The 15016-nt window shown below is 38.7% G+C and overlaps 2 pseudogenes; both read left to right on the top strand.

Moving 5' to 3' along the window:
- Positions 1–1753: 1753 nt before the first annotated feature.
- On the top strand, positions 1754–7792 carry LOC143387389 (nuclear receptor-binding factor 2 pseudogene; annotated as a pseudogene).
- A 1156-nt stretch (positions 7793–8948) lies between these two features.
- Positions 8949–9877, top strand: LOC143387388 (protein N-terminal asparagine amidohydrolase pseudogene; annotated as a pseudogene).
- Positions 9878–15016: the final 5139 nt, after the last annotated feature.

Below are 15016 nucleotides of genomic sequence, written 5' to 3'. Positions count from 1 at the left end.
AATGGAAGAAGACTCACTAATGCCATGACAGCATTTAATAAAGATTTGACCATAGAAAGTGACTCAACCTTGAAGACCAAGGAGAAGCCAGGCACATGAGAGAAGAGGTGTGCAGACCAGGCACAGGAGGCTGGAGCAGCTGTCTGATAAGGGTTACCAGGCAAAGCCATACATGGCTGGAGTCCCTGGGGAAGGGTGAGTGGCAGCAGTAGAAACTCCCTGGAGGGGCCATAGAGGCAGGTGGGCCACCCTGGTAGCTTGGGGAAGAGAGAGTAGGAGTCTGGACTTGAGTGATGCTATTCCAATGGGGTGGTATGGAGTTGGCAGCTCAAACTTTTTTCACTCTGCTAATCATTAGATTCAATCTAATGGGAGCAAAGATGTGCTTTATGGAAAGGAATATATACATTTATTCATTCATCCTCTTTCTCTCTGCCTATCTGTCTGTCTATCCATCCATCCATCCATGTATGCATGTCAGCATTGGTGATCCGAGGGTTTTTAGGGGCTCCCCTTGCTCAGGGACAATGGAGATCTGTGATCATTGATAAGTGAAGCACAGGTCCTTGCGGCAAGCCTGTGGAGTCAGCGGATGTTCCCCATCACAGCTGCAGGCCTTGATTGGCAGCAGCCCACAGTGTGGGCCGTGTTTTGTTTTCTGTCAGCAGTGTATCACAAGTATTTTCCTCAGTGGGCTGAACATACCCTGAGTGGGAGGCTGATAAAAGCAGCCCCTTCTTCATGCATCACCCTGAATGATTTCAAAGGGAAGAGGAGCAGCTGTGACAGTGTTCACACGAACCACTGGGGTGGTCTCTCCTTTGTAGTCTAACAATAATAGTGCACCCTGGCTTGCATTCCTCAGCTGGAGAAGAGCAGAGGTGCCTAAGTGAGACATGCTTCCTCCTTGACAAGTCTTAAAACTGCATCTTCCATGCCAAGGAAATGACATCCTTGCCCTGCTGGGGAATTTCTCTTCAGAGTAAGCGTGGAGAAGTCATCTTCACAGATTTATTACATGTCTGAATCAATATTTGTCTCATACAGTTACTTGAACTAATGTGTAACAGCTTGGTATTTACTTAAACAATCCAAAGGGTTTTTATTTTCCTCTCAGCTGCAGGAATATACAAAGAAGTCTTGTATACATGCAGAAGACCATCGTATTAAGAATACTCTGCTCCACAAGTAGGTCTAAGTATTGTTGTTCCTGTTTTGTGATTTGTGGGTCAATAGCCATCTTTGTATATTTCTGAGTGTCCTATGAAAAAGTTATCTTACAAAGGGACTTTGTAATACATGTGATGTGACCAAATATATTAGCAAGATGTATTGAGTTACAAGATATAATTGAGTCTAATACAAGGAATATCTGATGAATGTTATATAGATAAGCATGTCAGTAGATATTATATCCATATAAATGTATAACATATATAATATATATCATAGTATTATAATAATAGATATAGATGTCAATATATCAATTAGTATATACTACAAAATAGATCATGGGACATGGTACTAAAACTCTAGTAGTTTAATATTGAACACTCATGAGTTTAAAAATGTGAAAAATGACATTCCTTGGCGGTGTGCCTATCTGCTGTTCTATTTTATAATATCACCATAGCTCCTTCAACAGCTCAAATTACCTCTTTTCATACAAAACCTATAGCAATTATAAATGCACAAAATAAAAGTGAATGTGCCATATAACATTATGCACAGTACAATATAGAGCAAGTTCTGCATGAATGAAATCAATCACCGTGTGCTTGTCCATGTTTCTGAGAACCTTAAACAAAAGGAAGCATTAAGACCATCTCAGGGGTCACAGGAGATCAGACTCAAATGCCAAATTTGTTTCGAGAGAACAAATGTGTCTGAAAAAGCTATTATAGATGGTAAATTTAAGCAGATGTACATTTTCTCGATCCATAAGAAAATTGTCATTTGTTCACTTAAGTTGACACAGATTTCTACAGAGCAAAGAGTTTTATGAAATAAGAGCTTGTACAGATTGGTATCTTAATCCACACATTACATAGACAGCTTTGACCCTTTAAATAATAATGACAAAATGAAGGGGTAGATGAAATTTTACTAGTATGTCCACTAGCATCTATCTAAATGAGATACATGTACCATTTCAGCTGTATTTGCAAACATGAGGCTTTCACACAGACACCCAAGATGTTATATTAACTGCTCATTTTACAGATTTTATTCCTTTCATCAAAGAGAAACACAATGTTTCATCTCCTTATTGCAGCAAAGATTAAGTGTAACAAGTGAAGTGTAAGCCAGGCGCCCTGCAGCTGGGTTGAATCAGGGGTTTTCACACAGGGCTCAGACTGCCTCCTAGGGGATTCTTGCTTGCCTGGGATGCTCTTGTGCCCTGCCATGAGCGACACATCCGAGCAGTGCCCCTTGGGCTTTTAAGGTACCCGTCCCTTCCCCTCCCTGTGGAAGGGCTTGCTGGCTGCTGCAGGGAGCTGCAGGTGGCTTCCTCTGTTCCTTTAGTATTAGTGTCTTTGTACTCACTAACCTCTAAATACTAAAAGCAACTGAAATTCTTTTAAGTCAGCTAGCAGGAGGAATAAAGCCTACTATTACGAGTGTGTATTTAGGGAAAAAAAAGAAATGAAACTTCAATTGACTAATACTAGCCAATTTTTAAAGAAAATTATGCTTAATTTTAACTGTATTTTTGAACAGTTGAGACTTGTTATTATAGACAAATTGCCTTTTGAACAGTGAGATTGGTGAGCTTGTATTACCATCTATGTTCACATTTTCTGTCCTTGGTGAGGATTGGGTGAGGGGTCATGGGCTTGAGGAGTCATGATTCACAAGAAGAAGGAGGGCAAAGAGAGATGGGAGGGAAGGTTCTGTGCAATCACTTTCTCCAGAACTTGCATTCCCACACTGCAAACCAAACAAACGTCTTTGGTAATAAAATTTCCTGAAGCACTCTGTCATGTTTTGTGTGGCAGAAGCAGCTGTGCTTCAGTCTTATCATGAGTGCTGATTTGTCCATAGGAAATTTGTGAGCAGGGTGAGTAGCCAAATGTCCCATGGATAATAGAAGCAGCAGCACAAGATCCACATGGCACCTCCTCGATTCTGCTCTTGGAAGCAGAGGAGCATAGTTACTGCCCCCCCCACAGTCCTGGAAGCAAACTCTTTATTCTCCCCATTTCTGAATGAGGAAAGTGAGTCACAGGTGAAGATAATTTGCCCAAAGACATTAAGCCCAAGTGTGAAAAATCCTCCTCTACTGTTATTTATTAAATAGCCTTGACTCTGATAGACAATGTTATTATCCCAGGAAGTGAGTTACCTAGAACAGAAGCCTAAGCTAGCAATGCCAGTTAAAGACCAATTTGATCCCGCAAAATACCAGGGTCATGCATCCCTGCTAAATGGAATGTTTTTTTTTTACAGGATCTGATGCTTATATATTCAAATGCAAATGATCTACTTCTCTGTGACATTCTGCTACTCCGTAGATGGACTGATGGGTAGTGTACGATTTATCAGTCCTAACAATGAAACTGTTTCTTACAATTCTATTGTTTTCTAATTTTCCTTCTATATGGAAAACAAGAACTTTCATGTTGGTATGAATATGGTTTTTCATAAAAGAAGACCGAGTCTTAAACTGGAACACAGAAACAGGGAAAAGTACCTGTCAGAGGAAAATCGGACTTGATTAAGATTCACACTGAAACATAACTATGTGACACAAGTCCTCAGGGAATGAATGGTGTGTGTGTGTGTGTGTGTGTGTGTGTGTCTGTGTGTGTGTTTTGTGCACACGCATGTACACGCACATATGAATGCATGCAGCTTCTTGTAGTTTTTATGTTCTTGTCTGTTTATCTTTCCTTTGCTCATAGGCCCCAGCATGGATCTCTGAGAAGTAGTTCCAAAGTTCACACTCCTGAAGTCTTCCTCTGCAGACTCTCCTTCTGCCTCTCACACTGGGTTCCACACACTCAAATTCTTTAGACGGATTTTTCCCTTGGAACATAGAACCCCAAATTTCTAAAGTCGCCCCTCTCTCCCTCCTACCAGACCTTTCCTTTGGTTCCTCTCTGTTAACCTGTTCTGTTAATCAGGTCTGACATTCTGAAACCTCTCGCTCCTCCCTGGTCCTCCCTTTGTAGCCTCAGCTCCAGCCCCAGGAATTACCCTGGGCCCCAGGAATCCCTGCCTCTCTCCCTCTTCCCTCAGTGCTTCAGATGTCTGAGTCTCAGCTGGGTTCACATGGCACGTTCTCAGTTACTGACTCTGTGACCTCAGCTGGCCAGTTCACTTCATCTCCCAAATAGGGATGACGATGTCCCCCTCACAGGCTCCTAAGGGGGACAGAATTATGTGGTGACTATAAAATTCTGAGCAGGGAACTTGGCACCTAGGCTGCATGTTAGCTATTCTTTATTATGACCACCTCAGTGTGACCCTGTGGTGAAGTCATTGTTTCTCACATATTTAGAAGATTCATGAACTGCTTCATCAACCTATTGCATCTCAAATCCTCTCCAACCTTGCTATCATCTGTCTTAGATTATAACTATTCATTCATTGATTTTGATGTTCAGATCCTTATTAACTAATGGTTTGAACATCTTTCATGTGTTCTTTATCCATTCATATGTCCTCTTTGGATGAAAGTCTGTTCACATTCTTTCCATCTTTCTAAATTGGGTTATTTACTTTTTATTCTTGAATTGTGAGAATTCTTTATGGAGCCTGGATATAAGTCCCTGTTCAACACATGATTTACAAATTTATTTTCTTATTCTGTAGTTATTTATTTATTTATTTAATGTTTTTCTTTGATGCAAAAAAGTTTTATATTTTGATTAAGTCCAAAGGGTTAGTCTTTTATTGCCTCTGTGTGTGTGTGTGTGTGTGTGTGTGTGTGTGTGTGTTTTCCTAATGAATCTAGATAGACTTCTACCACTGCAACCTGTACTAGAATTTTGGTTTATGTGATGGGTACTACAAAATAGTAAATCTGAACACTTAGAATTGGCTCTGGTTGAGTTTTAGATTCTAAGCAGCAAGTAAAGGCCTGAGATATAGTGAAAGATCAATGAATTCTTGTTGAATATATTAATTCATTCCTTAATACTCTTTTTCAATAAGAACATTTAAAACTACCCAGAACAAAATCCCGAATAATTCAAGAAATAACAGTTTTTGCTCTTTGAATAATTAATTCTGGAGACTTCTCGTTTATCAAAAATGCTGATATACACTCCTTAAATTGAAATTTTAATTCTGCAAGCATGCATAAAAGTACATTTCAACCATAACATCAGGAAAAGTGAGTTCCTGATTTTGCCTTGGAAACACCAGGATAAGTGATAAGAGATGCTTCATTTTTAAAATTAAATATTTATTTTTGTAGTTGTAGTTGAACATAACAACTTTATGTTATTTATTTATTTTTATGTGGTGCTGAGAATCAAACCCACGGCCTCGCATCTGTGAGAAGAGTACTCCACCGCTGATCCACAATTCAGCACCTTTGTTTTTTTTTCTTTTTTAAAAATGTGTTTGCTGGGGCTGGGAATGTGGCTCAAGTGGTAGCGCACTCGCCTGGCATGCGTACAGCCCCGAGGTTCGATCCTCGGCACCACATACAAACAAAGATGTTGTGTCTGCTGAAAACTAAAAACTAATTATTAAAATTCTCTCTCTCTCTCTCTCTCTCTCTCTCTCTCTCTCTCTCAAAAAAAAAAAAAATCAAAAAAATATGTGTTTGCTGCCAGGTGCAGTGGCACATGACAATAAACCCATGGCTCATAGGGATTGTAAGTTCAGAGTCAGTGAGGCCCTAACCAACTTAGTGTGACCCTGTTGTCTCTAAAAAAAGGAGGGGGGATTGCTGGGGGTATCGCTTGGAGGTTAAGTTCCCTTGCATTCAATCCCCAATGCAAAAAAAAAAGGGATTCCATCTCTTGGGTCTCCTTCTTCATCTGGGAGAAGTCTTTTCTGCTGTCTTTAATAAAGCTTCTACTTTCCACTCTGACCTTGCCTCAGCATGCTTCTCTGGTGTTATACTTCAACATTGGGGAAGCAAGGACTCCTCACAGGTAAGCACCGGTAACACCATGGCTTGGAATGTCATTGTTAAATGCATCATCATACTTGGCTATTTGTAACACATGCTATTTTATAGTTTGTGTTCAACTTCAAGGCAGAGCCCTGCTGAATAATTCTCGTTAACTCCCATCATGGCCCAGTTCAGTATATGGTTTAACTCTGCTCAAATTTGCTTTTTTCTGTTGTACATGGACACAATACCTTTATTTCATTTACGTACTTATTTTTTTGTGGTGTTGAGGATTGAACCCAGTGCCTCAGATGTGCGAGGCAAGCGCTTGACCACTGAGCTACAACCCCAGCCCTCAGATCTACTTTTTGAAAAACATCAACAGGTACAAGGATATAGGTGGGTACACAAGTGCACGAGAGATTGTGGCTAAGCAGAGTGAATTCTGAAAAAAGTCAGGCGAGCAGGAAATGAGAGACGTCAGTATTGGAAGAGAGCCATCTTAAGGTTCTAAAAGCCTGCACCTCCTCACAAAACATCCCACTACCCTTTCAGAAGATATTTCATGGGGAAAAAACAAAACGAAACTCTTGAAGCAGACATCTGCAGCTGCCCCGCCCTCCGGGAGCCCCACCTACTTCTGTCCTCACTCCAGCCTGGAACCAGCCCGGGCCAGTGACTTCAGGACTTGGCCATGCAGCGCTCAGGAGGCGCTGGGGAAGGAAGTGGTAGGGTGGCTGCCTCTTCTGCGCCTGCCTCCCACGGTCTCTCTGGGCTCGCTGAGGGGTGGAGGTCTCCAAGGCTGCCTCGCGCTCTTCTTCTACTTCCCTCCATGTGCCCTGGCGACGCTGCTGGCGCCGGGGTCTTTGGAAGTCATTGAAGCATCTCTCAACCTGGCTCCTCAGCAGAGCAGACCATTTATGAGCTGCAGGGAAATACCAAGAGGCTATTTCTTTTCACAAGAAGGCTACGGCCTATCTTTCTGATACTCTGAAGCTGACCAAGTCTGAGCAGGCTCATTTATCACTGCAATTAAAAGGGGATAGCCACATGGAACAGCTCCTCCTCATCCAGGAGAGGTGGAAAAGGGCAAAGTGTGAAGAACAATCAAAAACTCAGAACACAGACAAGGATGTAGCCACCCATCTTCAGGCATCTCACAAACTCTCTGCTGAGGATGCAGAGGGTCAGAGTCCCCTTCTTTCTCAGAACTACAGCCCTTGTACAGAGAAACACCTCTCTGAAATTCAGGGAGTCTTTGACAGGAATACAGAAACACTACTATTTTTACTTCAGCAAAACAGTGAGCCAACACAGCCATGTATTGGAAGCAAAGCCCCGAAGGATGATAAAACAATTATTGAGAAGCAGGCAACCAAAATTGCAGATTTGAAAATGCATGAGGAGTTCCTTGTGGCTGAGAATGAAAGATTAAGGAAAGAAAATAAAGCACTAAATGCTGAAAAAGCCAGACTTGTAAAAGTTCCAGTAGATAAGGAGCTGGATGTGGATGCTGATTTTGTAGAAAAGTCAGCATTATGGAACTTGCCACCACATTCAGACACTGCTACACCTTCAACCTGGCAGAAATTTGCAACAAATACTGGGAAAGCCAAGGATATTCCAATACCCAATCTTCCTCCCTTGGATTTTCCATCTACACAACTTCCACTTATGGAGCTGTCTGAGGATTTTCTGAAAGGACTTATGAATAATTGAAATTGAAGGGTTTTGGAGAGATCAGAAGAAATACAGCAACACAGTTAATCCAGGAAAGAAGAAAAAATAAAAAAGGGAAAACCACATACAAGGGTAATTCCAGATGTGCTTTACCATCTGGCTGATTGGCAGGAGCAGCATTGCCAGGATGTGGGAAACAGTCACTGTGAAATACATTGCACATCTGATCTACCCACCAGAGCTAATGATTCCCACATGGCAGACAGTAAACTCTTGGAGGTTCACTTTCTCCTGATGCAAACCAAATGGCTACCTAGAATAATTTTCTCAAGCACCAATTATTTTTCTTCAGGGTTAAAATGTATAAAAGTGTGTTATGTATAATTAATCTATAATGCCATAAATGATAATGTAAAACCTAAATAATATGGTGGCCTGAGGGGCTGCCATGTATTTGAAACATGCTTTCTATCATGCATTGACTGTATGCCTTTGTTATGCACACTTTGTTTGTTTAAGTAAGGTGTATAGGTTAGACACCTTTCTAGATGAAACTATAATACCTACATTTTGCACTAATAACATAATGCTGACCTCAAGACTATCAGGAGAAGTATTTAAATTTCCATTTTATGAAGAAAGGAACCAAATTATCAGTTATGCTTTTAAAAAAAATACCAGCTTACATAATTAATCAGGGTGCATTTTAAGTTCTTTTTTATATAATGCATCACTTAAAAATACTAAGGAATGATCCTTTGTTTTTAATGATGCATAAATGGAAGTAATGTTAGTTGGCAGTTTTTGATTATAAGAAATTAATAAAGTAATTGTGTTTTATATAAAAAAACAATCATCCATTGATGTCATCCTACTTGTGGTGAGGTAGGCACAAGAACATATTGAGAAAGAGTAAGAACGCATTGGACCAAAAGTCAACCATGTTACTTCAAAGTAGTCAATATACATTTTAAACTAACCTGGTTTAACTAACTTCATGTTTTGCATAAGCACAAAGGTGTTGTATCTGATTCTACACCATTTTTTTTTATTTCTATCAGGAGAGTACACTTTTTTAGTCATTGAAATATTTCTTCAACGTGAAATATTTTTTAAGGTCCAAGGAGGGGGGGCGGCGTCGGCACGGGGCTGGGGAGGCCGCCTCCCTGGGCCTGCCCGGGCGGTCGCCTCTGCGATGCTGCTTCTGGTCTGCAGGCGGCGAGTGCGCCTGCTGCAATCCGCTGGGGAGATGGTCAGAGCCCACCCATCTCTGGAGGAAAGAGCCAGACTTCTCAGAGGTCAACAAGTGGGACCCCAGGGCCTTCTGTATGTTCAGCAAAGAGAGCTTGCAGTGACCTCCCCAAAGGATGGTTCCATCTCCATTCTGGGTTCTGATGATGCCACCACTTGTCATATTGTGGTCCTGAGGCACACAGGTAATGGGGCTACCTGCCTGACACATTGTGATGGAACTGACAGCAAAGCTGAGGTCCCCTTGATCATGAACTCCATAAAATCCTTTTCTGACCACGCTCAAAGTGAAAGGCTGGAAGTGCACCTCGTGGGAGGCTTCAGTGATGACAGGCAGTTGTCACAAGAACTTACTCACCAACTTCTTAGTGAATTTGACAAACAAGAAGATGACATTCACTTGGTGACATTATGTGTGACAGAATTAAATGACCGAGAAGAAAATGAAAACCACTTTCCAATAATTTATGGCATTGCTGTCAACATTAAAACAGCAGAGATATACAGAGCCACATTTCAAGATCGAAGTGCCGAGGAGGAGCTGCGAGCTGCCCGAGCTTTAGCTGGAGGCCCCATGATTAACATTTATGATGCAAAGACTGAGCAACTTCGGATAGGCCCGTATTCCTGGATTCCATTTCTATATGTGGATTTCTGGTTGCAGCAAGATGATAAGAAAATACTAGAGAACCTTTCCACTTCCCCTTTGTCTGAGCCCCCCCCCCCCACTTTGTTCAACATATCAGATCTACCTTGATGTTTTTAAAGAAATACCCTTCTCCAATGAATATGCTGTTTCCTGGAAATAAAGCTCTCCTCTACAGGAAAAACAAAGATGGCTTATGGGAAAAGATATCTCCTCCAGGAAGATAAATGTAGAAATTACCAAAGAAAGCTACTTTTTGATATGACAAAGACCATCGGTGGGGTTTGGAAAGAAGATAAATTTGGAATATACACCATTGAGTCTTAGGTTTCCTTCCTTCCTCAGCGTCTCTCAAATGACTTTCAAAATAAAATCTTAATTTGACAAAGGCAAAAAAAAAAAAAAAGAAATACTTTTTAAAATGTATATGATTTTTGTCATACAGTTTTTACACTAAAAACTTTAGTTCAGAAGCTTCAGCAATGAGAATTAGGTTAAAAAACATAGCATCCCATGTAGAAACACCTTTTAAAGAAATAATACATTTCTTTATATTTTGTTTCTTTACTTTTGACCTTTAAACTTTTTTCCTCCTGCTAGTTTTCTCTTTACCCAGGGTTTATTCTGAGGATTTTCATTACTTGAGATGGGTTTTACTAGTTGGCGGTTTACTCCAGCTCTTCTCTTCTGCTCTTTATTTGTGTGTGTATAACAATAAAATGTCCTAGTGCAGTGGGCCAATCGGCTTTTAAATCCTCCAGGAGGCATACAGCAAGTGCTGACTCTATGGTAGGCATTACACTAGAAGCAAATCTAAATTTTCCTTGTTTGAAACTTCTAAAAGAAACCTTCTAAGTTTGCTGAAATAGAATTTCTGAAGGTAATTAATGGACAGAGCACTTTAAAAGGTTTTTATTCTGACACATGAGTTAAAGATTTTCTCAGAAGACATTTTACCATTTAGATCCTATAAAAGTGGTATTCATTAATTTTTATGGATGAACATGTATATGCATTTTCATGTAAATGAAATATGTTATAGTTTGAGATTTAAAAAAGATAAAAAACTCTACAATGAGATTTTAAAGTTTGTCATAGCAGTTTAAAAGTTTAAGAAGTTTATAAGTATAGAAGTGATTCTCTTTGTCATGTTTTAGTTGCGGTGACCAAAATACCTAACATAAACAACTTAAGGGAGGAAGGTTTCTGTTCTGGCTCATGGTTTCAGAGCTCACAGTTCTGGGGACATTACTTCCCCACCTCTTCATCATTTTCTACTCTTTAGAAATTCTAGAACACAGCCTCTTATTGGTTCTTCTTGGGTCAGATATTCCCACTGGCTGCTAATCTTCGCACTGTGTGGGTCGGGCTCCACGTGCCCTGTTTTGAGTTGACAGATAGGAGAGGTGAAGTGGGAAGTGGGAAGTGGGAAGGGGAGGTTCAGGGCGAGGGAACTTAACTCACAGGCACACCACCCAGGGTGTAGATAAACTGTCCCCCCTTGTTGTGACTCTTACCTTAGAGCAGTAATTCATTATCTAGAACACAAAAATTACATAAGATGTTCGGTTAATGAATGCATCACTGTGGCCTGTGTACATGTTAGCTATTCCCTCCATAATATTGTGTAATAAATAGCCACAATGTCTGAAAGTCCCTCAAGGGAACACATGCATTGAGGTATCACATTCAGGAAGCTCTAGGCTCAGGTGTTAACTGGGAAGCTCTGATTTGGGCTGCAAATCTTTCAGCTGGTATTCCTGAACTAAAAACCCATGGTCCTCTTTCTGGAACTAGTGGGCTAGCAGGGCCATATTGTTTTAATGATCATGACAGAGGTACACAGAAAACACATTTCAAGCCTCTACTTTGTCATATTTCTATATCCAAAGCATGTGTCTTGGGTGAGTTTCAAGTCAAGAGGCAGGGAGGACCCTCCACCTTGAGTGGGAGGCACCCTGCAGGTGCTCCAAGGGAGGGGGCAGACTATCTCAGCCTGCAGCTTCAGTACAAGTCAAGCAACTCTTCTATTTTCAGCAGTCTTAATAGAGCTTTCTCCATTTCATCATCTCCAGTATCAATTAAGTGAGAAAAAAAGTGAAGAAAACATTGATGAACTGAGACTACATAGTCAATAACCTCTATCCTTTCCCTCTGTCCATCTCACAGATTCTAACAGATGGAAAGACTGCTATCATGGCCTTTCGGATTGGGCTATAGAAAGAACAAACCAGGAAGTAAAGCAAAGCATGTGGGGAAAAACTCACATTCAACTTTTATTTTTAACATGCCTTTTCCTACTTTTTTTCCATTTTGTAATTTTAATAGCTTTTAAAATTATTTCCATTTTATTTTTTTTGGTAAGTTCCCCAATATTTAACTATATTAAATATATTCTAAGTTTTCCTCTGATTTTATCATTGTGGATGCCATTACCCCCTCCCTCCTTTTTCTTTTAAATATGGGAAGGCAAATTAATCTCATTTGCAAATTTTCTGTCATGCTGCTCTGATCAAATTATTTCCTTGCTCATAGACTTTCATTGGTTCTTTATTGCTTATTGAAGTAAGTCCAACTACCTAGCTTTTTAGGAATCTTGTATAAATTAAATGTAATATGAGATGTGATCTATTTTGTGGTTCACGAGGGACCATCAGGTCTAGCAGCAATTATGATTTTATTGAGACTTGAATATACAATTTTCTTTTATGAGACATAATTATATAATTCTAAGATTTATAATGAGGAGAAATAGTTAATACAGACAACAAATACTTTTTTGGTGTTCAGCCAAAAAGTAATTTTGATCAACTTTGAAAAAATTCAGTAATTTGTCATTGCTAAAATCATGGATCCAACTTTTCATATCCATGTTATATAAGGATAAGGATCTTTTCTTATATTTAATTTTTCTCTACTATTGATTTTGAAGTTACAAAACACTGGTCATATACTTTAGAATAATGATTTCTCCTGTCCTCTGTGTCAAAGCAAGACATTTGCTGAGTTTTGAAATTTTCCTTCTCTTTTTATATTTGCCAGCTTGGCGTTGGTGCTGTTGATCTCCACAGCTTTTGGTGCTGTCATTGTTGTAGAGCTGGGTTATTTAAGGTTTTGATTTTGTTTCTGTTTTGATTGGGAATGGAAGGTGATTGTGTTCAATCTCTTAAGTGCCTGAGCAACAGGTAAGGGAACCCCCAGTATTCTTTTTTGTTTTGAAGAATTATAAAGAAAAGAAATATAAATTGCTTGTGAAAGTGTTGAATAAAAACTAAGACATGAGAAAAATGATTCATAGTGTATCTATCTGTACAGAAAAATACATTTTAACTTATAGATTTTGTGAAAGTCTCAGCCTCTTCCATTATAACTTAAGTTTACCAGGATAAAACCATTATCATGCTCATTACAATATTATATACCTCTGATAAATCAGTTATGGATGATTTTTTTGAAAGTTAATAGTTCACCAAGGTGCTTAAGTGTAAATATAATTTTTAGGGATAAATCTTTTTTTTTTTTTGCCATGCTGGGACTGAACCCAGGTTCTCACACACACACTAGGCAAGTGTTCTGCCACTTAACTCCATCCCCAGTCTAGTGTAGATAGAGTTTTTAAAAACCAGTTGAAAACCCCAAAGTCTTAATGATGAAATATCTAAGTATTCTGAGGCATAAATTTAGTTTAGTAAGTGCCTCATTACCATATTTGTCAGGCATTAGGATTTATTTTTAATAGTACAAATTTCAGAATCATAATAAAAGACAGTAAGAATATTCTTTTGTATCTCAGTGGTGACTCTTGACTTTAATTTTTTTAAGTAACTGCATAAATATGAATTACTTCTGATATCAGTCATGATTTTCAGTTCTTCATTAATCTAAACATTTTGCATTCTCTACTTCTTTTCTTTTTACATTTCCAATTTTATGTAATTCAATAAGTAAAAACTAATATGAAATTTTTACACCTTATTTTAATTGAGAGTTATCTAAAATTTTGGAATGAAAACTGTGTAAAAGTTTTATCTCTAAGAAGAATGAATCATTTAGAACAGGTCTACTATGGATTTGTAAATAATGAATGAAAATCTACCACTTTTAATATTCCCTGATGAAATGTAGATATTACTTGTAAGAACAACTGTTTCCTGCCTTGAAGACATGCCATTAAGAAATAGTGAGAGTTCTATTTTGAAGAATCTCTATTATTTTTATTAATAAGTAAGTTGCAAATTATCTGAAACCATCCCCGAATTCTAAGTGTTAGTTATTGGCTAATTTTAGTTTTGCAAGATATAATAGCTACTTGTATATTAAAATAATTTCAATAGAGAAATAAAGTCCTGTGTACAAATTATTTTTAACTCTTTGTTGTTCTTTGGCTTGGAGGGGGGGGAGAAAGTACTACTTACTATTTTTGATGTATAAAAAAGCTGTCTAGTGATCAAATAAAAATCCCAATGGCTTTTCTCATAGAAATAGAAAAAGCAATTATGAAATTTGTTTGGAAAAAAAAGAGACCCAGACTAGCTAAAGCAATCCTTACCAGAAAGAGTGAAGCAGGTTGTATCACTATACCAGACCTTAAATTATACTACAGAAGAATAGTAACAAAAGCATAATGGTATTTGAACCAAAACAGACTGGTAGACCAATGGTATAAATAGAGGCCACAGATACTAACCCGCAAACTTACAGTTATCTTATATTAGACAAAGGTGCCAAAAACATGCACTGGAGAAAAGATCGCCTCTTCAACAAATGGTGCTGGGAACACTGAAATCGATGTGCAACAAAATAAAATTTAACCCTTATTTCACACCATGCACAAAACTCAACTCAAAGAAGATCAGAGACCTAGGAATTAAATCAGGGACCCTACATCTAATAGAAGAAAAAGTAGGCCCTAATCTTCATCATGTTGCATTAGGCCCCAACTTCCTTAATAAGATTCCTATAGTGCAAGAATTAAAATCAAGAAACAATGAATGGGATGGATTCAAACTAAAATGTTTCTTTTCAGCAAAATAAACAATCAGTGAAGTGAATAGATAGCCTCCATCTTGGGAACAATTTTTTATCCCTCACACATCAGATAGAGTACTAATCTCTATGATATATAAAGAACTCAAAAAGCTAAACACCAAAAGAACAAATAACTTAATAAATGGGCCAAGGACCTGCACAGACACTTCTCAGAAGAGGATATACAACCAATAAACATATATGAGAAAATGTTTATCATCTCTAGCAATTAGAAAAATATAGATCAAAACTACTTTGAGATTTCAACTCTAGTCAGAATGGCAACTATTATAAACAACAATAAGTGTTGGCAAGGATGTTTGGAAAAAGGTACACTC

Source organism: Callospermophilus lateralis, unplaced genomic scaffold (genome assembly GCF_048772815.1).
Source record: "Callospermophilus lateralis isolate mCalLat2 unplaced genomic scaffold, mCalLat2.hap1 Scaffold_167, whole genome shotgun sequence".
Taxonomy (NCBI): domain Eukaryota; kingdom Metazoa; phylum Chordata; class Mammalia; order Rodentia; family Sciuridae; genus Callospermophilus; species Callospermophilus lateralis.
Note: the sequence above shows the minus strand (reverse complement) of the source record. Positions and strands in the feature narration are given on the sequence as shown.